The 27,687-nt window shown below is 31.2% G+C and overlaps 1 protein-coding gene across 2 annotated transcripts in view; it reads left to right on the forward strand.

Moving 5' to 3' along the window:
- The window catches only part of LOC125070377, a 64,116-nt gene that overhangs the window by 4,063 nt on the left and 32,366 nt on the right, over positions 1-27,687 (forward strand). The window contains exon 2 of one of the 2 annotated variants that reach the window (XM_047680221.1): positions 14,699-14,734. The exons of the other annotated variant lie outside the window; for it this stretch is intronic. The gene's annotated coding sequence lies outside the window, so the exon portion shown is untranslated. The remainder of the gene's footprint in view (positions 1-14,698; positions 14,735-27,687) is intronic. 2 annotated transcript variants of the gene reach the window in all.

Raw genomic sequence — 27,687 nt, forward strand, 5'->3', positions numbered from 1 at the left:
ATACGTCTTTAAAAGTGTAAACATCATCAAAGTAACAAAAAAACGATCGCTTTTTGTGAACATTTATTGAACAACTTTAAAACGAAATTATTCGTATCAATGTTGGTATTTTTATATTTTTTTATTATATAAAATAAAAATTACAAAAACAACATTGCCTTTAATTATATTTTACATTACATTACATACATTAGCAGCCCGTAAATGTCCCACTGCTGGGATAAAGGCCTCCTCTCCCTTTGAGGAGAAGGTTTGGAGCATATTCCACCACGCTGCTCCAATGCGGGTTGGCGGAATACACATGTGGCAGAATTTCGTTGAAATTAGACACATGCAGGTTTCGAGATGAATTATAAAGACCAATTAAGCACATGAAATTTCAGTGGTGCCTGCCTGGGTTTGAACCCGAAATCATCGGTTAAGATGCACGCGTTCTAGCCACTGGGCCATCTCGGCTCTAATTATATATAATTATATTTACATTGTTATTATTTTAGTTCATATTTCTATAATATGTTATATAAGAGGACTTTTTATAAAATTTCTTATTATTACATACAAAATGTGGCAATTACAAGACGCATGACGCCGACGGTAGCTGGCTAATATTGAAATTGTTTCGAATCGAAACATGATAATTGAAATAATGTATAATATTGTTGCATTTAGTCGTATAAGAATTATTAACGTTAAGGGCTAAATTATATCCAAATAATTACTAAAAATAGTTATCTATAACGTAGCCTACCGAACTGGTGTCCAAAATATTAAATATACCTTTCAGAATAACGCATTTAATAAAACATGTGATATTAAACAGGGTAGCACGACCCTTGAATAATTAAATAAATATTTTTTTATTTTTATAATTAATAATAATAATTATTAAAATTAGCATACAAAATATTGTAAATATTATTTTTAAACTAAACATCAAAATGCATTAATGCAAACTAAAACATTTTAAGATTATCCATGAAGCTTAAATGCACTTATCAAAATTCAACCTACGAGTTATAAGCGACATTAGCGCGGCTTAACTAAATAGTCTTGGTTAAGTTAACACCGGCTTCAAAAAGGCCTGATTAGGTATTGTAAATATTATTTTTAAGTTTACGGTTTCAGTGCACATGCAGACAATTTTTCGTAAGCTATTTTTTTTTTATTGTGTATTTTTCAATATTGATTCTGATGTCAAATCTTCAAGAGAAAAATAGTTTCGTATTTAAAATCAATAAATATTAATCAATAAGCTACAAATGCAATCGGACAAGGTTCTTGATTGTGTTATGATTGATTTTATGATTAGAAGCTCGACCAACTGAGTATTCACGTGAGCTACTAAACTATATACTACCAATGGACTTTATCGACTTTATGGCATAGAATCGATGCCATTGCTTATGTAAAATATTTTATTCGAAGTCAAAAATAAAATATACTTTAGTCAATTAACTTCCACCGGAATGTAGAATCTACCGAGAAGAATCAATAAATATATGAATTACTGTTAAATAAATTATTTGATTTTTTGCGATTTTATAATATTTTTATAAAATATGTTTTTTTTTTTTTAATATATAGCGACATAATTAAAAAGGTCATTCACATTTAAACATTATAACTTTAAATAAATTCAAAGCTTATTTTAAAAACCAAAATTCAACTAGACAAGGACGATTTATATGCATTTTAGAATTCCTGATTTGTTGTGTTTAACATTCATGTTTATTATAATGGCAATACCAGCTATAAATTATTTAATTTTTTCTAGCATATTTCTCGAAGAAATAATTTCTATGCAACACATATTATAAAATTTATTCAAACATTTATTTTCCGTTTTAAGAATAAGAATTTGTATTTTAATATATATGAAAAATATATTATTTTATTCTTACATAAATTTTGATGTAATATTTTACGGAGTAAACTTTAACCCTAAAGATGTATTATGGTTTGTTGTAATTTTTCATAATGAAATTAAAAATGTGAATTGAGGAATATTAAAAAAAAAAAGTGGTTTTTGGTAATTGCATTAATTAAAATAGTAAAGAAGACATTGCCGTAGTTTTCAAGACAGAATTGTGAACACAAATATTAAAACTACAATGTTCTTTGTTCTAAATAAATAACAATGATTTTAAGAATTTACTTGTTAGGCTGTAGAAAAAGAGAAGTCAATAAATTAAAATTAAACATGCTTAATTTTTAAAGAAAGAATGTGTAGATTTTTTTATTTAGGTATATATTATTAGGGATATATATTACAATATGTCTATTGACAATTCTATCCCAAAATGGATTAAACAGACGATGTAAGTTATTATGACCTTTTTTTCTCCGTTAAACCAAGCAAAAACTTACTAATTATTACGGACATAATTTTAAATAGAAAGAAGTGCTTGCCGTGAAATTGAACATTTCCGATGCAGTCCGATAGTCGCCACACTAAACTGTAACGGCTTCATAATAATAGTCTCAGAATATTATATATATATGTATATACTAAGACCATTTTTATTATATACCTATGTTATTTCACATTTGACGCGATTGCAGTTTTTCAACGATTTTAATCACATACCGAATTCCACGTGGGCGAAGCTACGGGTTTAACTAGTATTATTATATCAAATAGATTAAGGATAATGTCTTAAATTATGCATTTCTTTTCTAATTTACATTTTATATTAAATTTTATATCCCTATATTTTATCTTTTAATATATGCTAAGATTAAAAAATATAAACATAAAATATTTATTTTATAATGAAATATTTTTGTGTACGACTACTTGGTAAACCACATAAACTCTAATTAAATTGAAAGCATGTGAAATTTGCTAATGAGTAATGACCTCTGCGTAAAAAATAATCATTAACCTTATATACTTATTTAAGCCACAGGTTGTTGGGCTAATCTTGATTTGACGCAATATTTACATGATTTTATTTGTGCCCCCAACCGTGAATCCAGTTCTGTTTATACGGATGGATCATTTGCTATCGCCATTTAATTTGTCCACCATAATCGCTCTTTCATATTTTTGATCCAAACAAACATATATTAGTTACAAGAAATTATTCAACAACTTGAGAAAAAAAATTAAGAAAAGATTTGATGATATATTTAAGTTAAATTAAAAAAAAAATAGTTAGATATTGTTATGAACTTGACTTAATTATTTATAGCGTTAAATTTGTTTTGAAAGAAGCCATCTTTAAAGTAATGAACACTTTTTTTTAAAGATCAAAATATCGTATAATAAAACGAATACTGGGGGCAGTTTTACTTAATCGTATTACGCATTAACTAACCAAGCGTTTTGGCTAATTGACAGTCAACGAAAACACTCATTATTTGATATAATCGGTTCCGCCTTCAAGCAGGCGGTACCAAAGCGACCAATGTGGCCAGTTTAACGGTAACGGTGTCACAATCCCCTCTATTTCAATCCGCATTACCTACCATTAGCTGTAGGGAAATATCTATAAGTACATTTTGTTTTTGTAACATTGAATACCGTTGTTAAATTAATCTGCCTATACATGTGTATCGTTCAACTCATAGGAATGTATATGTGTAAAATGTAATCAAAACGCTTAAAATTTAAAATACATTATAAATTGTAACGTTATATAATATTATAATATTCAATTATTTGAATAAAATTGTACGTTTTGTCCGTTCCTGAATAAACAGTGTTATAGGAATCGTTGCGAAATACAATCTTGTAAAAACGCGTGTTACGTTATTGACTCAATGTAAATAACAGTAAAAAAGTTAATTTTAACTAACTAACTAGAATCATCAAGTATAAAAACAAAGAAGTCAGTGAATCAGGTAATTAAATACGCTTAAACGTCGGCGGAACTATTTAAATTATCATAAAAATTAAAACGTATGATGCGCACGCGCCGTTATTTTTGGTAAGATCATAGATCCCGTTTACAATAACTTGCTATGAGTCATAATATTAAGTTACGTAAAAAAAGTGAGTAACGTTACACGCACAATTTTAAAATAACGAAATAAATCTTTGGTGTCACCTTTATACATCATTCATAACGAATTTGTAACTAAACATAGAAAATGAAATGTTTTCGATATTATAAATACAAGTGTACAGATATGGCTAGATTAATTATAATAAAATAGTTCAGAATATACTTACTTAATATATATACTTAATATATATACTTAACGAAGTAGGAGAGTTTCATGTAGTCTACAATGAAATCAACAAATTAAAGATTCAAACAGTTGCAAGGATATTTATTTAAATATAAACATTCTAGAGCCAATCAAAAAATATTAAGCTTTAAGTATCAACGTTCAGATATTGTGTAAACGGGATCCTCTGGTCAATTTTATAACGGTAACGGCGTAAAGAATAACGGAGGCATTTCATACAACACGCGACGATGTATGTAGATCATGCGATCGGTCGGATGTCGTATACCGTTTACAATTACTGTTAATCACTTATAGTACAGATAATATAAGTTCATATTCAAATTTTAGTAGATTATTTACGGGTTTAACTATAAATGTAGTTCAGGGAATGATTAGAACGCTGTGTTTTCTTTTACCGACCGTCAAATCAATGACGAGGGAGCGAGATAAATTATTAGAGTTATTTTGTGGGAAGAGACTCAAAAACCATCGCAAAATACGAACGTGGAATGGCACAATATGATATGCAATTTATTGTCTGTAATCGTTATAAAAATTATAGGATACACATATCAAATAAGGTGTTAGGCCTCTGTGCAAGCCCGTCTGGGTAGGTACCACCCACTCATCAGACATTCTACCATCAAGCAGCAGTAGTATTGTTGCGTTTCATTTTGAAGGGTGAGTGGCGATGTCAGGATTGGGAAATATTTCTTATAACGCCATTGTCTATGGACGGTGGTGACCAATTACCTTCAGGTGGCTCATATGCTCGTCCGCCTAGCTATATAAAAAAACGACGTACCGTTATGTTTCGTGTACATGTACATTTCGTGAGTAAGATGCGTAGGGAACGCAAAATCCTTCAGATCCACACTGCTGCGGCCAAAACTGCAATACGGAATTAGTTGGATGCATTTTTTTTATTATGTTATTTTAGTAGCTGCTGTTAAGATGCTATAATTTATTTGTATATAAAAACTGTGTATTTATTTTGTGAAAACACAAGTTGTTACCTGTGAGTATGTATGTTTCTGTATTTAAATATCACTATTAATAAATATGAATAAATATTTTAAAGAGTTAAAATAACTTTCTCTTAAGCATTTCGTTTTGTCGTAAATTTTGATTGATTTGAATTGAATCTCGAAACGAAAGTTTCAGAATTATTTCGATTAAAATAACCGCGATAATCTCTTGCATTGTCTTGGTAGAAGTGATTTAGAGTTGTAAGTAGCATTATTTTATTGTATGTTCAGTATACAAAATATACCATAATCTACGTCACATAGAGACTATGGGATGACAGACCACTACAGTAGACAATGCTATTCAATTGCTACCGAATTGGATGTTTTTTATTAATAGATTCAGATCAAAAATTTGTAGCACTTAGAAACTTTTGGATACAATTTTAACCCGACCTTGCCCTAGATGTGTCTCTGAGATTGAGAAAAATCAGAGTACAATTGTTTATTATAATATATCTTGTATAGAAGGCTAGGCTGAAGACAGGTCACCGTGACCGTCACTGCTCATATTTCTTCAAGAAATCATGCTCGGCACCTAGCACTTCTAGATATAAACATTTTCAAGATATAAAATATCATCTAGGTTCCGTTAAATGAAATAAATGATTATTAAAAGATCAGATCAATGATCTAAATTATTCAAAATTCCGTTTACGGTTTCGATATTAATAGCAACGATAAATCTTATAAAAATCATGCGCATAGCACATACGTCATTGATACAGATTTTTTTATATGCATATAAATCATTTCTAATGCAACGGTTAATAAAAAAACCACACGAGTCGAATATAAAAAGTCCTTTTTTCGAACACGTTTGGAAATAAATGACTCGCAGAGCGTTGCAATAAGTTGAATCATTTGATATCTTCGTCTTGATTGATTGCAATCGTCCCAGTGTTAATATGATAAATACCTCGCAGAACGAATTATCGAGTTATTCCGGTATTAGTGTAATGATTATTATTAATAATATAATGAAGATTAATTTGGAGAACGTCTAGTTTGCTCAGCAATAGATTTTTCTGAAATTAATATTAGATCAATTTTATGATAATTTACACGTCATGCATAAGATTTATGTTGTATTTTATGTTTCACGGAAAGGATATTATGTTCATTGGAATTAGTCGATTTTTTTCCTTATGCTAGTGTTGTATCTCCGTTTACATTATTAATTATGTCAGTGTAGAAATAAGCAATAATTATCGCACCAAGAAGTACTAAGAGCGCAGTAGTCTTTAGAGCGCAAGTACATTAACGCATTAACCCATAAAAAGCCTACCTATAACTTTATTAACCTCAATACGAACGCGTTGATATAACAGGACTTGGTGCGTAATTTATAACGTTATCCTTTGTTGTGTTGAAGAAACCGCAGGCCGTGTTATCTTCCAATATCTAATACTACAAAATAATGGGTGTACAATTTTCACGTCGATAGATGGTTGCATCTGCTCAGTTAACGTGATAATGTACGTTAAGACGCAGGTGAAGCATAAGTATTATTAATAAAATAATAAGTAATCATTATCATTTGGTATATTATTAAACGTACGTTTGATGTCCGTAGCAAAAATAAATATTACAAATTTTTCAAATATAATTCGTTTCGACAAGTTTCATGAAACCGCTACACTATCGATGTAAGCGGTTTCGATAAGAAAAGCCTAAAAAAATAAATAAATCAAAAAACAACATATACATAATCAATGATAATTTAATCAAAGATATTTTCTAAAATTGTCGTATTAAGTTACAAAACACAAAGTGTGGAAAAGCCTTAAATCGGAAGCGAAAGAAACATTCCGAGGTATATTCTCAAAACTCATTCAACTTGTCTAGACTTGGCCCATGACCTTAAAACACACACGTCCGTTTGTTCTCAGCAGTCATCCAGCACGTTCAAATTGCATTTAGTAATACATTGTGCACATCTGTTAGTCCATTAGACCAGTAGCGGTTTGCTTCGGTACCTCCGCTTGAAATATTATAGTCAATAATATTTATAGATTATTTTAACTATCTTAGTAGTTAGAAAACTCGTTAGTTGGGAAATTGTGTCGTTTTTTCAATTGTGATTTTAAACGCCTTAGAATCCTAACTAGTATTATCAATGTGATTGTGAGTTTGTTTAATTGTTACCTTTTTATGTCTTAATAACAACGATTATCATGAATTTTTGTATACACGTTATTAAGAGTACAAAAGAGTACCTGCTTCTCTTGTGAGGGCGCTGGCGGAAGCTAGTACTTTTATATTAAATCTCATACTTGGTATATTTCTACTTTTTAAATTTAAATTAACTATGTTTCTGAATATTCAAATAAAATTTTTGGTATATCGTTGGAACATCCCGCTTCAAAAATCTAATCCGATTAAAGTCTCTTTGCAGGGCCGACCAAACGACATGGTATTCATTCAATTGAATGGTTTTTGTAACGTACGAAAAAAATATACGTCACAGACACACATCGACACGCGGCCGAACGTCAGTCGTACATAGAAAATAGTGAAAGTTAAAAATATCTTACAAAAAATCAGGTCTGAAATATTATTACAAGGAGTATTTAAGAAATATGTTGTCGCTTTTTCTATCTCATATTGTTATTTTAATATAATTATTCATAGTTGACTAGCTTAAGTAAGCACGTAATACATTATTGTTTAAGATAAATATTTTAGTTACAAGACAGTAATGTTTATTGTGTGTGTTTAACTGGCAACACTAATGTGCGATCACGTTCCAAGCTAGCAACACCATGGAAAGTCGTAATATCCCTTGGACGCGACGTGCATAATTTTCACGCCATGCAAATATTTACATTTTTTTTAAACTTAACAAAAACTTACACATTCATAACAAATTACATTTGAGATATATAAAATATATTGAGTCTATGTTATTTCATTTGAAATAAATTGGCCATCTGATGGCTATTGGTCACCACAACCCATAGACGTTGGCCTTGACAATCGCCAATGCACTACCAAACCTGAGAACTAAGATTATCCCTTGTACCTTTACACTAGCTCATTTATTATTCAAACTGTAAAAACAATACTAAGTATAGGTGGTACCTACTCAGACGAGCTCGCACAAAACCATTCGACCAAGTAGATAAAAGTATTTTTTTTTTTTATCGGCGACAAATCGATGGACAAGTTCACTGTAAATAAAACATTAGTAATTTACATAAAATATAATCGACTAATTGTCGCCAGTGGCTTCGCTCGCATTTTCGGGGTTAATCGACCAGTATTAGATATAAAAATTCATCTATATCTAGGAGTTAAACTTGCTTCATACTAATTTTTTATCAAGTTCGGTTCAACGGTTTGAGCGTGAAAGAGCAACTGACTGACAGGCAGAATTATTTTCGTATTTATAATATGAGTATAGATATTTAAAATCTATTGATAAATTCCATATCACGACTGAAGTGATTTAAAACAAATCAAACCGTCGGCCAAATTCGTAACACATGCTACTTCGTTTTCGAATGAAAATTACATTTTAATAACCTTTGGGAGTTATACCTATATTTTTTAAATACTACCATGATATAAAACTTGTAAGAGCTGCTGTATAAAGTCCTTCTGGTTGTAGCTTATTACCCACGCTACTCCAGGGTGGATTGGCGGATACATAAATGGCAGCATTTTAAACGACACGTGTAGAATCCCTTAAAATATATGTTTTCCTGCACTTATATTTTAATCAATAAACGTGGGTATCAGCTGGTAAAACATATTGGGAAATAGTTTTCTGGTTGCTCTTTAATAAACATTGAACAAATATTCATAATACACTAGCTGTTCCCCGCGAATCTGTCCATTTACCAAAATCATATTTTAATTTGGTATTGCTTTAAAAGTAATGATTAAAGAGACAAATGTGATTATTAAAATAAAAAGGTTAAACATTTAATAAAAATACAACAATTAGGAATAATAATATAATAGTAATAGTATAAATTTTATCTAGAATAATAAATTATTATATCTTTTATTAGCTTAGACTAAAAGTCAAAAAATAAATACAAAAACAAAATACAGGAAACGTACACGAATGCGTAATTTTAATTGCGAAACATAGTTTCAGAGATAGCATCTAGTGACATTATTTGCTTTGATATATTTACATGTGAAACGCATCCAAGTTTTGTTTAAACATAAATAATTTAAAATGTTCCTTGATTTTCACAAGCTGTTTGACCTTATAGGATTAAAAATATGATTAGCACAATTAATGATGTTTAACTCTGTCTGTCTGTTGATCTTTTACGGGCAAACAACTGCAACGTATTTGATAAAAATTGACACTAAGCATCTTAAATCGAAAGGATGGGACTTTTTATGCCTTACAGCTGACGATCAACTCCTTAAACGCAAGCATAGTCGCGGGTGACCATTAGTTTTATAAAAATATTTAAGTTCAAAAATAACTTTGGGACGGTTAAATTAATTGAGGCTGAGTATAATGAATATTGACATTCATATTTATCTTTGTTTTATAAATTAGCCAAAGGAATGCCACTGTTTTGTAAACGATTTTCACATACATAAGTTAAAGCCAACGCGCTATTAGAATTATTTAAACAAATCGTTCAGTATTTCCGACCGTATTTTAACAGCGGGATTTTACGCGGATTATACAGTTGATTCTTTTTTTTTACAATAATTCAAACCTATTTAAAGTCAGCTCTAAGATTTTATGTAAACGTATCCTTACATTCTAATTATTATGACAATATAGATCTCATAGTACATTGAACTTGTTACGCATAATTAAGATTATCATGATATTGGCATATTTTGTCGAGAAACAGTACAAAATAATTAAAAAAAAAATGTATAAAAAGGTAACATATAAACGTTAAACATTAAATAAAATAAAGTTATATAAAATTATTGATGTTTAAATTCAGATCTATTCTATTAAAATAATATGCTGAATATTAGGCTGTACGATGTAATACATTTGTTTTTCATAAAAAAAAAAAAATATATATCAACTTTCAGATCTATTTTAATAATTGTGACTTCGTTCGTTGCGACATGTGGTAGAGCATTGGTGTGATTTATATTTCTTACCCTGCCAATATCTATGGGCGATGGAAACCATTGAGTGGCCGTTCGCCAGCCCATCTACCTATTTTCAAAGATTTGTAAACTGTTAGAAAGCCCTATCATTAATTTTAATAAGACTCATTTTATTAAAGTAAAATATTCAAAAAATTAAATGAATACTATACTTTACTTTTAAAATAACAATAATAACTATGAATAATAAATGTCTCATTCGTATTAAAATCGCGAAATGTGAAAGCACTTTTATGAAATTAGATTTAGTCACGGACGTTTATATAATACCTCGTAATTATATTTAATAAAAAAAAAAAGAACGGTAAACGGAATTTTACAGTACATCTTTTAGTTTTGAAGTAATAAATTGTGATGACGTCATTTGATCGCTATCTTTACACGCAAATAGTTAAAATGGATCCGTATTGGTCATACCATGCATACCAAACCAACGGGAAATACATCTTACCTAATCGTTTTATTCGTGATTTGAATGGATATTGTCAGAGAAATCTAGATTACTTAAGGATTCTTAAATAAATCGTCTTATGTAAACATATATATACTTGTATGTACTAAATTTATTGCTCTATGTTCGATTATATAATTTAATATTTTGATAAATAAATTTTAAACTGAAATAGTTGTTGTAATACATTAATATATATTGATGAGCAAGGAACATTTTATGCAATTCGGTATTTGAATGTATAATTTTAGATTTTTGAGACAATTAAAATAAATTAAAGCATATTTCAGAGAACACGGTAACCGAGATACGTCTATTAGGGATTGCTGACCTTAGCCGACCTTGAAGGCAGTAAATTAGAAAAATATATTAAAAAATAAATGTCGCAAAATGTTCAAATGGGAAAATATTCAAATCGGACTCAAAGTTGCTTTTTGTGGAATAGTGTGTTCAATTTAATAATTGTTGGAAGTTGAAAAATTGCGCCGTAAAGTGTTGATATCTTCTTTCGACGTGTTGAATGTCGGGACGATTGGATCCAACCTTGGAACAAATAAAGTTAAAAGTTGAATCAACATTTTGAATTAAGACTGGAATGGTTGGTTCAACCAGCTTACGGTTGCCCCCGATATGCGATTCGAGATAAAAGAAACATTACATTTAAAAAAAAAGAAATTTATTTAAATTCAAAATCAAGTAAAAAATAAATCTTTATCCAATATAGAAGCATTAAGCACTTACCTATTCATTGTCAAATATCACCGGTTCGGAAAGAAACATCTCAGACCTGAGAAGAACCAGCGAAAAATACAAGAAATATTTATTTAATTTCAAGTACACAATACTCAAGATTACATGACTTTTTATATTCAAAAATAACATAAGAAACCGTAGTAACACTATTTACTTAATAAATTGAGTGCACAGTTACTGAGTATAAACATTATAACTTTAAAGTCATGTATGATGGTAAAACAGCAAGACAGTAATATAAGATTATGTACTTACAAGCCGACGTTGCGACAAGCGTCTTATTTACAAGTGAAGTAGTTAGCGGTTTTAGTTTAAATGAAATATTACATTTGTTACCATGTCAAATTTAAGCTTGCGGTAAATATATCTCGGTGCCGTGCGAAAATTTTATTGCCATAAATGTGACAAAGTCCTTTGTGTATTTTATGTTAACTTTTTAATATTTTGAACGTAAGTTATGTGTGATTAAATATAAAATATTATGATTTAATTTATTATACATTATTTATTAATTGAATCATTTATTTTAATTAATTAAATTATTTGGAATAATTACTGAAATCTATAATCTGTTAAATTTAATTAGTATAATTTAATATAAAAACAAAGTATATTTTGGAATACATAAGGTTAAAATGTATTTAAACCTGCTATGTAAATTCGATACAACATTCATAATTCAGTAAAGTACGTGTCCACGCAGGTGGTACGATTCTGTAGTGATGCAAATTAACCGAAACAAAGTTATTGTTCAGGCGGTTTATATGTATTTTCTAAGGCAACAAGCACTTTTTAATTTAGTACATTAGCACTCATATTTGATATTATATCATTATATTATTGCCACGATGGCTTCACCCTACGTTGTTTTTTTAAATCTTAGAGCGTTGAGTGGGAAATACAGTGAGGATTATGCGATTTTGAAACCTTTCCATTATAAGTATAAATTAAATTGTAACAATTATGCCGATTCTACTATGCTTAAGGTAAAATATATATTTATATGATATGGTTTACAGCTTATCCACCACGTTGCTTTAATGTGGATACTCACGTGGTATGTGGTACAGGTTTTGTTTTTCAGGTGCTTTACGAAGTTTTCACTCAATAGACGAATTTTATTCACAAATTAAGCAAAAGCGTGAAAACTTAATGAAGAAATAATGCTCGGACTTCAACCCGCAATCTTCAGTTAAGCGTCACGAGTTCTAACCACTCAGCCATTTTGGCTCAAATTAAAACTTCGACTATATTATGCGTAGAGAAAACACGACACGGTTCTAATTTAATTTCATATTAGTTCTAGACATGACTACTTATGTTAATCAACTGTGGTTATTTTAATTTTTCTAAACTGTGGGAAACAGAGTCCGTAGTAAACGAGTGTCGTGTCAGTAATGTACATTATATTTAATCTAGCTAGCCGCCTCGATTCGCACAGATCTAATTTAAGTATTATATACAAAGACATAGTTTATCTACTTGATTTGTTAATTAAGTTTAGTTATCTGTTTTAGTATATATTATAAACTTCAAGCCTTCCTTAAAGGGAGAGAGAGCCTTATCCCAGTAGTGGGACATTTGGAAACTGTTTATTTGGTTATTTATTAAGTGCAGTGTATGTGTAAATGATTCTTATCAAATGTATCAATCGTAAATTTACAAGTTTAAGCTAAATTTTAAATTCCGGATGTAGATTCTACCAAGAAGAACCGACATGAAACTCAGCAGTTACTCACTTCGGACAATTGAATTACACAGATAAGTTAATTACGAATGTTTAAATTATTTAAATGTTTAATTATTATATGCTATTTTTGAATAGACTTTTTTGGCGACTTTATTGCCATTATAAACTCCATAATATATTTATTAAATACAAATTTTATTGTACGCATTATCATCTGTTCCTATAAATACAATGTTGCAGTTAAGATTTCTATACGGCATAATTAAAAAAAAAATAGTAATACATTTTAAAAAGCTAGAAACAAGTTCCGCATCAAGAGACTGAATAAATTAATAATAATAATAATCAATGTTCGCAACTTTCAACTTAAAAACTCAGGAAGAAGCTTCCAAGTCAGCGTCGTACTTGGGCAGTTAAGCATCACGCTCCAGCGCCGACCATCCTACCATATCGCACTGGCTAATGCCTTACCATACGACATGTCATAATCTACCGTCAAAAATCACCTTTATTCCATTGTAATAAGGCATAAGAGAGCTGACAATCATAAATTCATAATAAAACTCTTCAATGCCCCAACAATAATTGCGCTTTAAGTGAATGAACTTAAGGCAATAAGCATACATTTTGTAGTACCTAAAATGAAATTAAACGGCGCGTCTTAACGGTTATTAGATGAGAAATTATTTTGTATTAGTAAATAAAATGTTATCGCTTATACGACAAATATATAAAATTATTATTCTTTAATACAGAACCTAATTATATTCGTACTTTCCGAAACCCGGGATCGGTACACTGTTAGCGATTTTACCTTCGAGTAGCGACTAATACATTCCTAACATAAAAATATCATAAAATTTACTAGCCCAACCTGGGAACCGATACCAGGACTTGGGGATCCGCTGCCATTCAAGCTTGCCACTGGACCTGACTCTGGACCTGTCAGATATTTAGATAAATATTTATATATTGGACCGAATATATTATTATCAAATATGATTTTAACATTAAAACTTACAAAATGTATACTAACATTAAATGTATACATACGGCCCTGTTACTCAATATATGTACAGATTACCTAATTTTCGTACACGATATAGCAATTAGAATGATTTTACAATGTTTGCTTAGGAGGAAAGTCATAGTGTGTCAACAAATCTGATCGTCGTCTGCGGAGCTGATACAGCGATTGTTTAACTTAAATTCGAATACCATCGTGTTTATGTACATTCTTTACATCATACACTGAATAAGAACGTAACTTATTTACTTAGTGAGCCTGAGAAAAATTAATCACCGAATCCGTAATTGCTTTGATCTCATCAACGTAAACACGTAGAATTAAACGAGTATTTTGAGTTAATCTTGTGAATCTTAAGATAATATTAACTTTACCGTTAAACTTACAAGCTACCATGGAACTGTGGACACAGAAATTTTTTGGCTATATGTTATGATTTCATTTTTTTGTTTGTTTTACAGATGAACACAAAGCAACAACCGCTATGATTTTATAAGGTTAGTAAAAACTCTTATCAGTAAATAATATGATGATATATTAAGTTTTAGTATTATATATGTCCATCTAGTGATTACCGCGATATAAGGAAACCTTTGATGTCCCCTGGAAAGACGGATCAGGTACTTATGATTTTTAGTGGGTATTCTAGTGCACTTGGCACTAGCAAGTCTAAAAGATGGGGCAGTTAAAGTAGATCATGGAAAAATGTAAAGGCGTCTTTCCTGCAAAAAAAAAAAACAAAGAAAGTGCAAAATGTTCTTTATTTTTTGACGAGGCTCACATTATGTACTGAAACGCCATAGCACAATAAATAGCCTATAGGTATATCAAAGCAATTCACTTCCAACGATATGATAATCTTTACCGTACAAGCATTTCAAAATTTTCATGTGCTTAATTTGTGTTTATATTATGCCTCGTGGTCGGTGATGAAGGAAAACATCGTGAGGAAACCTGCATGTGTCAGATGAATTCTTCTACATATGTAACCATTATCTCACATTGATGCAGCGTTTGAATAAAGTTCAACCCTTGTCCTGAAGAGGAGAGAAGGGCTTTGAATAACAGTGGAACATTTAATGGGAGCTTCTTAACAATACTAACATCATAAACTCAAACTCAAACTCAAATTCCTTTATTCAATATAGAAGTATTACACTTTCTTATTGATTGTCAAGTTAAACACTACCACCGGTTCGGAAAAAGAAAACACCCTGACCTGAGAAGAACCGGCGGCGGCATATTATATTATATTATATTATATAACAATACTAACATATTATAGTTCTATCTAAAATCTTACTCTAGGCGACGTGTGTTCGCCCTAATAAGGCGCGAATCATGGTGTTATAAATTATTGCAAACCTGTTCACTTTGACTGGTTATACATAAAGCCTTAACAGATTGCATATGACAGACGATTCTGACATAGAATCGGACCGGTTCCGGTAACGTTTAACGGTTTTCAATAGAACAAATGATGGGTGAAGATTATCATAAACGTGAAGGATCGACCGTTTTAACTGATCATAGAACCGAATAGTTTCTACGATTTATTAAATGAACGCTTAGATTGACTTGAAATGAATATTAGTATATATAAAAAATGTATTCATTAAAATTGAATCACAATAGTAATCTTATAAACGAAAATATTTTATAGAACTTACATTGAATCGTAATTCAATAATATTAAACAAAACTAAGAACTGTTTTTTTTTATATAAAAGATAGTAGATACGTCAATTAGAAACGTATCTGTATACACAAATACAATAATATAAAAAAAAAAACTAAATGATACCGATAGAGACGAACGCAATTCATTAAAATATTGTTAAATTTATGTACATTTTCATTGTTAAGTACTCGAAAACAAATTAATGCGTTTGAATGGAACTCGTTGTAATAATGCACTCTGTCAATATCACCACTCGGATGCCTCCGGTCAATAAAATGTGTACACAAAAAAGAGTTCACGAGAGTCTGGCTACTGCCTGTACGAGAAAAAACTTCACACAAATTAACGATTGAATCAAATAATCAAAAGATAATTTTAATATTTGTGAACAGACACATGATTATAATCTGACGGAACGATTGGAGGAACAACTACAGTAATTGATACGAGATTGTTAACGAATGACATATTGATTCCCAGTTCCAAGATCTTGTTACCGAACGTATAATTTATTTTACAAATAATGATACGTATGAATACATTCGTCGAACGTATTTTACTTTTATATTTGTACATGGGATACACATAGAACATACGGCAAAAAAATATTTAAAAAGAAGATTGAAAATATCACTTAACACAAGATCGTCGGAGAACTTTATGCAATATAATGTCCTTTTGATGAGGAAAGACTGGCTTTGGACAGAACATAATTACTCAGAGCGTATTTCGTAGAATGCCTAAAAGTTTGGTTAGGTGATGCACGTGTCAGAAGTTCTTTCGATGGATGGTGGTATTCTAACAATATACGATCTAGCACTTCTGGATCAATTTCTGTATTAATTACGTGGACTGCTGAACATTTTAACATGAAATTTCTACCAGTATATTCGTCATTTTTTAGAGAATGTTCTAGCAAAACATTATCATATAATATATTTTGATAAGGTAACGCAACACGTATCTAGTAATACTTAATAAACGACAACACAAAAAATATATATTTTGAAAGAATTATCCTACATACATAACTAATAATGTCATTATACCTAGGTAGACTACACCTAGGTATTGATCCACAGATCTTCGCTTTCCGTCTATCTAGGTAACTACAACTGATGTCTTGACCTCTGTATTTCAATTATAAAGGTTATTGAATCGATGGATTTGACAATACACTTAACCTTACATTACATAACACTTAAGTCTCTTGAAATTGTCTGAAAATGTCTTGAATTGAAATCTGATTGAAAAAGTCTGGTTTAGACTTACCCAAATTGCATATTAGCCGGTAGTCTCGTTCCGGTTAATATATTAGATATTATGGAGATTATAAAATTTTTAATTGCAGATGTAAGAATTACTAAACATAAAATATGTTCTATATAATAACATTAGTACCTAATCAGTTTTATTTGCGATAACGTGAACTCTAATGGTAAACGCTCACCTTTGTCATCAGATTAAAAGACAAAGCATTGGAAAAGGCGAAAGTCATTCCTTACAATATGCGCGATCTTAATTGACCGGTCAGACATTAGTCACAAGTGGCTACACAGATAGACTCGAACGGATGGAGTACAAACGCAGGATCGACGACTTTACTTGCTTTCTGAAACACGGAATTTTTCTGTCAATTTTTAACCTCCGGCATAAAAGTATGCCTGAAACATTCCACTGCTGGGCTAAAGCCTCCTCTCCCTGCCGCTCTAATGCGATATAATTGTTACACATGTGGCATAAAATTCTCTGAAATTAGACAGATGCAGGTTTGCTCACGATGATTACCTTTAACGCCAAGCACAAGATGAATTATAAACACAAATTAAGCTTGTGGAAATTCAATGATGCTTATCTGGATTTGAACCCGCAATCATCGATTAACACACTGTCATCTTAGTTCCGACTGATATTGTATAAATACTTTATAACTTTTCATAAGTCTGACCGCAGAACAAGTAATGTTGCCACGAGGCACCAAAATGGCAGGTAAACTAGTACTAAAACCCTCATCAACACATTACTCATATCCAATATTCTATACGTATTATTTGATAGGTTGTCTATGTTTTTATCCATAATAACCTTAATAACTGTTGACTAGGTAATACATCATTCAACTGGTCAGCTACCATTCTAGCTACTGGTTACGATAAAAGATCTATTTATAAACCGGTGATCACACGCGGCTCCCTGTTTCTATAATACTTCTATAGACTACTCATTATACACACTTGCGTACGGAAGTTTCGATCGGTTTTCAGACGAACGTAATTGTTAGGTGACAGAATACTATTACTGAATACTAACAGTATTTAGTCATAGTATTTAATAAAAAATTTTTTAACCCAAACAATTGTAGGTATATTTTATCTTCTTTTTTTATTATATCACTTTTTTTATATAGTTTAAATTAAAAATATTGTTATATTTTATAAAAATCAATAGAAAATAAAACGTCGTTTTAAATTTGAATGATAATAAAGGAGTTATTTTATTTAAATTTATATAATACATTTTTTTTAATAAAGTAGTGATTACATACATACATAGATAATTGCCAACTATGTTATACATCTTTAATAAAACTGGTAAATTAAACCAAAGATAATTAAAATTATATTGACAATTTAAAAAAAAAGATGGCAATAATACCTACTTATTCTAAATGGATACAACCAATTTTATATATAAAGCTTAGGTCTAAAAATAAAAGTATGATTAGTGGTTCTTACATTGTTATTATGATACAGACATAATAGTATAGTGCATCCCTATCAGTAGAAAACATTACGTTACGTTGATATTATCGCGGTGTGTCCAACCGCAAATAGTGAGGCATTAGCCACGCATAATGCTAGGCACGCGATCGATGTCATACGTGGACGCTACACTATAACGAACTAAGCACTAAACGCGATGACTTTAAAACTATTTACGTTATAAAACAGCGCTGTAACGTTGCTAGAAATCAAAAGAAAACACTACGTTGGCGCGAGCGATCGCAATCAGAGACGCGTGCGCCGCGCCGAGCTGGAGCATGCGGTTTTTTCATATAATCCATCTGTTGGATAGGCAATAATTGACCAGATACAACTACGTCGTCTTAGAAGGAAATGGCTGGGACTATAGTTGAAACGCGGTATCATTACAGACCTCGTTCATAATAAGATAGATGCCATACAAATATGGTGGAATTTATATCATCAACATTCCTCTATACTTTATCGTTTAATTCTCATACTCGAACATGATTTGCAAGTATATACTTGTAAAGATTTCGGTCTTCAAATCGATGTTTAGTCGACACGAAATCTTAAAGAAGGTCACAGGGTCATTTCTTAAGCGCTGAAGTACACGCGTATTGTAACAATTGTTCCACGAATAATGAAACCACGGTAATGGATCTTTGATTATCATTTAATAGACAAGAATGATAAATCAAACTCTGGTTAATCGAGGCGTACACTATTATATTGCTATTTATATACAAAAATCGTTTTTGCCAGCTTTTTGATTAACATTCATATTAGATTCTTGTTCGAGCATGTTCATTGATTAATGACACTTTCTTGTAAGACTGCAAGACCCTTCTAATAAACCATACGAACGCAGCTTTGATGTGACGCCGACTAAGTAAGAGGTAAACAACATTCCACCTACACATCATATAGTACATAATATTACATATAAATGCATAAGAAAACGATGAAATTATTGACATATTTTTTTAAACTGCAGTACATCACTAGTAAGCTAAGATGCATTTAATGATTCTTCTATTAAATAGAAATTTAAGAGAACGAATCTCAAGAATTCAGTGAAACTAATGTCAGTTGATTTGATTTGATATGTCGTTTGTATTACATAGTGGTACCATTACAATTGTCGTCTGAACGCCAGATGACATTACGGACTTGCCACAGATTGCAAATAAAATTACCGTTTGCACGCATGGCATGTATTACATCTAATGTAGCAATTTAAAACTGTCGCTTTGCTTTCTCTAACAAAACTCGATCGATACGTAAACACGAGCCATGACTACAAAGTTTTTAACTTTTCTAATTGAACGGATATTTTCTAGTTGGATCACTAGAATTGTATAGTAAAAACTGATTAACATTGGCAATTTTATATTCAAAATAACTTATTTTGCGATTGAAGAATTAAGTATATTTAATATTATAAACAATATATATTTTAATGCTTAAATGTAATAATTATATCGCAAGCTTTGGTGTTGATTGTAACGGGTTTTAAATAATCGTATAAAAATATCTTCAAGTAATCAATAGACCATCTTATTAGTTATATATAAAACACTTCTAAAAATAAACAATAGTACTTGTATTGACCTAAAATGTTACTAGGACGACAACACGTGTTTCTGACACCAAAAAAGAATTCGCAACAACGTATCAACAAATAAATGTCGGCATTTGTTAATTTCTTAAGTTGTCAGAAGATTATTATTGACCATTATTGTTACCAACTTTGGTATGACATTGATGGTCATTGTTAATGACCGTGTTAATATTTTTATCTATATCTATCTGACCTTTCGTTTTAAGTCAATTGATAATGTTTAAGGTCAATTTGCTTTCTTCAAATAAAATAAAAACATTAATTTGTTAAAAGTTTTATTCACAAGAGTTAGATGAGTCATTTTGACGTCACTGGCGAAATGTATTTTCCCGTTATGTGTCTATTACTTCTTTTAAATATGAGAAAATTCAATTTTAGCTTCTCGTAACAATTGCTGGTCTTGCTGCTCGCACAAATGTGTACCTTTGGAATCTTTATCGAACTCATGTATTGGATGTGTCAGGACTCATCTCCGAGAGGATTGCGTTTCCTTTTTGAATGCCATAAAGCAACGAGTGCAGTTGTTTTCTAACGCAAAGGACCAAAGCTCCCATTTCGTTTTTCGTATATTCTAAAGGCTCAAAAGGATATTAGTAAGGTATTCGAGCGTCATCGGTGCGATGTCACTAGTTATCTAGTACGACGGAAAATTTGTTTTTTTTTTTTGTTTTGGCTTTTATTTATGCCAAGATTATTTCGCCAATGTCTCGTGCGAGGAAAATTTATCAAACGGTTTGTCTATTTGACATCTGTCATTTATTATTCTGTAGGTTTGTTGCTTTTTTATGTTACAGGTAGTTACAACCGATTAGTTGTTACCTCTAAGGAGAAGTAACAACTACTCGGTTGTATAATACAATGACTTAATGGTTGGTAATTAAAACTAGTAACGAATGGTATGAGAAAATTTTAATAAGAAATATTTCAAAGGCCTGTAAAGCGTCACGCTTCATTAGAGATCGTTAATGACAGTCATAAATATGGTTCCGTATTATATACGAGAAATTCTCTAGATGTTTTGTTTACATTCGTGCTTGTATTTTTACATAATTTCACACGATATAAGAATTAATATACGTGATGTAAAAGTGTTTTCACTATCAGCTTAAAAACTCTTATCAGGACAGAGGTGCATATATTTAAAGTATTATTTATATGCAAATACAAGTTACTACCAGAGCGTACCAATTGTCATTTAAATTAATTTTAGAATTATAAGAGAATTATAAAGAAGAATAAAGACCGAATATTTACCGAAACCGTGTAGTCGTCGGATTCTGTATTAATAGTGGTTATTATAAAAGATTTTGTTCAGCCATTCACACATTCAGCTCACCTTACACTTCGTTTTTTACCCATTACGATCCATTTATATAGAATATTTTATGTACATTATTTTAGCCAATACGATTATTTATGAATTTTCTATTTATCCGTAATTAGGTGAATCTGCGGCTCTACCAGCGCGAAATTTTAACCCTCGAAAGACGAATTAAAAAAAAAAAGTCTACGTCCTTCCCCGGGACTCTAAATCGGTTCAACGGTTTAAAAATGAAAAGGTAACACACATGGTTACCTTCGCATTTATAATATAAGTATATAATAAGAATTATCATGTATAGTTGAAATTCATTTCTAGTATGCATTTTAAAATATTCTAATACCAATTTAAAACAAACTTAACAATTATCGACTACGATAAGCCTCTGCATCTTCTAAGATAATGGTACTGCATATATGGATGTTGGGGACAGATACAGAGATATTAAATCACGTTGATTGGTAAATATTATCCGAGAAGCAGAGAGTCAGCCTCAAAAAGAGGTATAAGAGCGAACAACAAATTGAATCTTGCTTATATAAAGTACACAACGGATTTTAATGTGCTTTTTTTAAAAAAAACGAGTGATTCAAGAAGAGGAAGGTTTATATGAATATTATAGTAGAGACAAGCCGAGCTTTTCAACTTTCCTAGGCGACAAAAACAGAAGTTTTCTTTTTATGATTCATTCCAGTTCTTCAATTTAAAGTTGTATGAAGTTTATGGTACCAAGTATAATAACTTAACACCTTTGTCTCCTCAATTCGACAACCGTTTTTTTTTTTTATTTCGTCTATCATGATGAGCGCGATAGAAGATGTTATTATAAGTATTATTAAGCAAATGTTGAAAACATGGAAAATTGTATATATGTTTTAATAATATTCAATAATGTACAGTAGTATACTAATTAAAAATCAATAGCTTAAATTAATACATTTACACTATTGTCTGAAAAGATTACACTATAATTATTTTTTTGCATTATTTCAGTTCGAAAATAAAATTTGTGCATTTAATTTTAATAAGCTTGCATATATTTTTATTTAACATTAAATTTTAATTTAAATATTATAACTAGATATGTAGAGTCATAATCATGTTTAGTTTTGATGCTTCAATCTGTATACAAACTTTTGTTACACTGTATCGCAACAATTCGTTATTCAACAAAAGGCTCACATAACAATGGGTATTGTGTACTTATTTTTGAGGCTGACTGTACTAAATGTCTTGTTAGCTTATAAGAGTGAACTTGCATTAATTTATCAGCCTTCGATAATGGACTAGATACCTTAACGATCTTGAGTACGCGTGCATTAGCGTACAGCATAAAATACCTTTCGTACATACGTAGTAAAAGCTAAGCCCTAAGGAGTAAGCTGGGGGTATGAGTAATGTTATAAATAATAATTTAATAGCAAAAGACATACTGAAAAACTATTTTTTATATTAATTTTTTTGTTTATGCTGTCGCCTATTGAGGAGTTAATATGAATTCAATCTTGATAATCAAATGTTCATTTTGGGTATTCATTTTCATCGAAACTGGACCGACGTAATTGTCCGATCACCGTGAGATATGATATTATATGTATTTTTAAGCGTAGATAAGTGGATGGGCCATCTGATAGTAAGTGGTCGCCACCACCCACAGATAAGGAAATGCATATTAACCAGCTCTTCCATCGGCGAGCGCCACCAACCTTGCATCTAAGATGTTATGTCAGTCTGTACTTCCACTGACTTCAAATCGCTCAACAATGCTAAGTACTGATGCTTGGCGGTAGAAGATACTATGAATGAGTTATATCTACCCAGATGAGATGGCGCCCAGCTCAAGTAATTGTTTATAGTATTATGTATAGTGACATTTTTATACTATATTTGTTATAATTCGCCGCTAGATTCAACCGTTCACCGTTTACAGTTCAACCGATCGCTTAAATGCACTCATACACAGATAAGACAACGCTTACCAAGCTTTGCCAATATAATATAAACAAGGACAATGATAGCTTTGATAACGAACTCGAAATTTTATATAATACAATAAATAATTTAATTTAGAATAAGAATATAAAAAAGGATTATCAAAATAAAACCATTAAAAGTTTATTAAATGTATTTAACAAAATATACCTACGGAACCAAAACCAGTTTTATCTGGTTTACTGAACTTAACATCGAGCACAAAGCAAATTATTATTCATTCGAAATGTCTTCAATATATTGTAACAAACTTGTTACTATTCTTAATACGCATCCACGCGTCGGCGGAATCCCGCAATTAAAACATCTAATGACTCTATCTAAATCCAGCCTATCAACTAGGCAGGGTTGCCAGATGCCGTCCAATACTTGGGAGTTCAATAATTTATATTAAAAATTAACTATAACGTTAGAAATAGATATCATAAGTCTTTCTATATGTTTGTTCATCATTTACCTTTTCCCGCTTTAACCGCTGAACTGATTTAGATGAAATTTGGTATAGAGAGATATTTTTTTTATTCACCCCTTGCGGGCGTAAAATTGGGCGTGACGGTTTGTGTGCTATAGATATTTTTTTCATTTTAAATTTAGCGCCTAAAGGGTAAAGCCTCTGGTTTAGCTTGTATAAAATATATACTTAATTCAAGTGGCTCTTACAAGCTCTTTTCATGTTCATTTTTCAAGTGTAACTCGTTAATTCAACGCGAAGCAACAATCGGCTTTTTTATATATAGATTCAAAACCACAAGTAATTCAGTAGCCATTAACACTAATTGAAGTGTATGTATCTAATATTTACAACTAAATCAATATATGTATGTTAACGTATAATTTGTAAGGACCGTTAGTTTTCAATATATCTAGGCAGTTAAATTTCTAGTAAATTGTGATTTATTTATAATTAAGCGAGTAATATTTCCATAGTATATAATGATATTTATATAAATTATGTTAGTGTGTTTTATTTAGTTAAAACTGTCAGCTTATAATCTACCCAGATGTATTAAAAATTAGCAAATCCGGCCACGTGTAGCTGCCGTTACTTTATAAATTGAATGGTATTGTACGATAATGTTTAGCATAAAATCTTAAGCACGCTCAATATAATGGCACAAATTTCATGAGAAAACATCAAGCTCTTTTCGCGGGATGCGCGTTCAAATAAATAAATTATAAATAAATATCGGACAACATCACATACATTACTCTGATCCCAATGCAAGTAGCTAATTGTGTTATGGAAAATCAAAAGTAACGACGGTACCGCAAACACCCAGACCCAAGAAAACATAGAAAACTAATGAAGTTTTTCTACATCGACTCGGCCGAGAATCGAACCCGGGACCTCGGAGTGGCGTACCCATGAAAACCGGTGTACACACTACTCGGCCACGGAGGTCTTCATCGTTCAAAAAAATTATTTTTCCAGATTGTATTGACTTACGAGTTCTTACAATTATTCGGTAACAGACAGATATACACACAATTCTACTCTTTTTTTATTACTTATATTTTATCTATGTAACAATTAAGTAAATTATTTTATTATTGTTTGAAAATGCTTTTAATCATCTCATTGTGAGGACTCGTATAAATACATCCCCTGTAGGTAAATGATAGCCCTACCCAAGCCATACCACCTAATACAATCAGACGTACCATCTCCATAACGGTATGACGTCACGAATCGCATACAACTGTATTGGTGGACAATAGAGTATCCGGATGGTTTGAAAGAGATGTATCTAAATGTTTTTCTATTAAATTAAAGTTATAGAATTTCGTTCACTCGTATATAACACAGCAGATACATTTGTATGATGTCGGCCACGCTAGCTTTTCTCAAGCGAGGCGAACCAACTACGCAGTATCATGGTTATGAAGCAATCTTGAACCCCTAGGACATAGGCTTTTTTACGTAAATCCTTACGATGAACAGCTACAACGCGAGCAAAGTCACGGGTGACAGCTAGTAGTGAATAAATGAATGCATAAACACCAGCGTACTCTCATTTCTGGTTCATTTGAGCACCGATTATGATACCGAGTGGTTTAAAATAGCATACAATTAATTTACCTACATGCCGGAAAATATTTAGTTCTTAACCGTTAGGATAAAAGTCCTACGTGATTGCATACTTTAGGTATATTTATGTCACAGGAACGCGTTAACTATGTTGCCGATAAATGTCGCTCTATTTTAAAACGATATTATCGCAGATTGAAAATTTTGTTAATGTAAACAAAAATTTGAATTTATATGGCGTTCAATTATATTTGCAGGTTTATCTCAGATCTGATTTGTAACTTTATAACTAATGTTTTATTGTTAGTTGTTAGATCTGTCGTATTACTCAGGAAAGGTATCCTCTTCTATGGGAGAAGTTGAACCTATTTATATTTCCATAGGATATTTTTTTATGAAGAAATATTAATTTGGAAAGTTAAATTTAAATATAAATGTGAAAATTACAGCCCTAGGTAATAGATGTATGAGAGAATTTGCATTCATCTGTATGTTTTAAGATCATTAATTACTCTAACAAGACACGCTGCGAGGGCGTCTGTTCGACGGGGAAAATTAACAAATAAAACGAATACGATATCAGTGACCCTGTAAATGTCTCATGGCTAGGCTAAGGTTCCTTTTGAGAAGAGGCTTTTCGGAGCATATTCCATCATGCTACTCCGATCAGGGTCGGTTTCACATATGTGACATAGTGCCATCCAATGTATGCTTTAGACGGTTTTAAGTGACTGGATCCAGTGACTTGGTATTTCGCACCCAGTAACTGGCTCCATGTAGACAGAATCTGACATTAAGTCAGTTGTAAGATAGGTATAACATAAGTACGTTGACACTCTACAACTAACTGGCAGCGACTGCCCGAACGTGTCCATACAATTCCAGTCGCACTGGACTGACTTACTGGCCCCGAAAAAAGAACGGGTAGCTAGTTACTTGACTGACTTATGAGCGCGAAGTCGGCGCTGGACTGGCCTGAAACTAGGTGTCTACACAAGTCCAGTACCAAGTCAATGTTGGACTGGCTTGTTACTGACCCCGTAAAACATGCAGATTCCTTCATCCGTAAGCAAGAAAAGCTTGTTTGGTTTTGAACCCGCAATTTTCGATTAAATTGTAAGTGTTTTAACTATTGGTCTATCTCGGCGCTTTTTCTATTCATCTATTTTAATGGCGCCATGTTTACGAATGCTGATGTCTTCCTGACCAATTTCGGTTATGGCGGCCATTCCCAAGGGAAAGTAACCAACTTTGCAGGAGTCATTAAAGTGTCAGGTGATATTATAACCTCATAATCTAATGGGACGGCAAATCCAACACGATCAGAAAGAGTTCAAGAGCAGGACGTCCGGGGTGTTACCGAGAATTTCTCGACAGAAAAACCTTTTTTCTGGACTGACCCATTTGCACTCAATCTCGGAATTATCAGCATTTAAGCTAGCTTTTACACCGATGAGGTACAACGTACTAGTAATTATAATTGTCTATAATGTTGACTTTAATTTGTACAAAAATTAGGACTAATTTAGTTTTAATTATTTTTATTGCTCCTAGAAATTTCTAAAAGCATATTGTCCCGACTAAGTCAATGAAAAATATCTAATTAGAAATATTATAATTTAAGAAGTAAAAATCAGTTTATTTACAATTTTATTATTTTTTTATTTCACATATTGGAAATTGTGTCTCTATAAAATAAAACTGTACAAGATTTGTGATATCAACACGCGTTAGTTAACTGTCAACAAACGGTTGCAAAGAAAACAAAATATAAACTGCTACCGTATTAAAAACGAAATTATACAAAATTTATTTATAGAATAAGCATAATAATGTCTAATAGCTCCTCCAGACTTTATTACTAGTCACGATTCGTTAAATTATTACGAATTGGGGTCAAGAAATTCAAATCGACATCACTCTTAATAATGTTATTTTGATAAACCTCGTGTGTAAAAACGAGCGTAGATTTTAATATAACCCTTATTTACATGAAGATAAGGGCTACAAGTTGTACAAACATAAGGTAGGAAAACAGAATAATCGGCATGCGCACCTT

The sequence above is a fragment of the Vanessa atalanta genome, chromosome 17, assembly GCF_905147765.1.
Source record: "Vanessa atalanta chromosome 17, ilVanAtal1.2, whole genome shotgun sequence".
In the NCBI taxonomy this organism is placed as follows: domain Eukaryota; kingdom Metazoa; phylum Arthropoda; class Insecta; order Lepidoptera; family Nymphalidae; genus Vanessa; species Vanessa atalanta.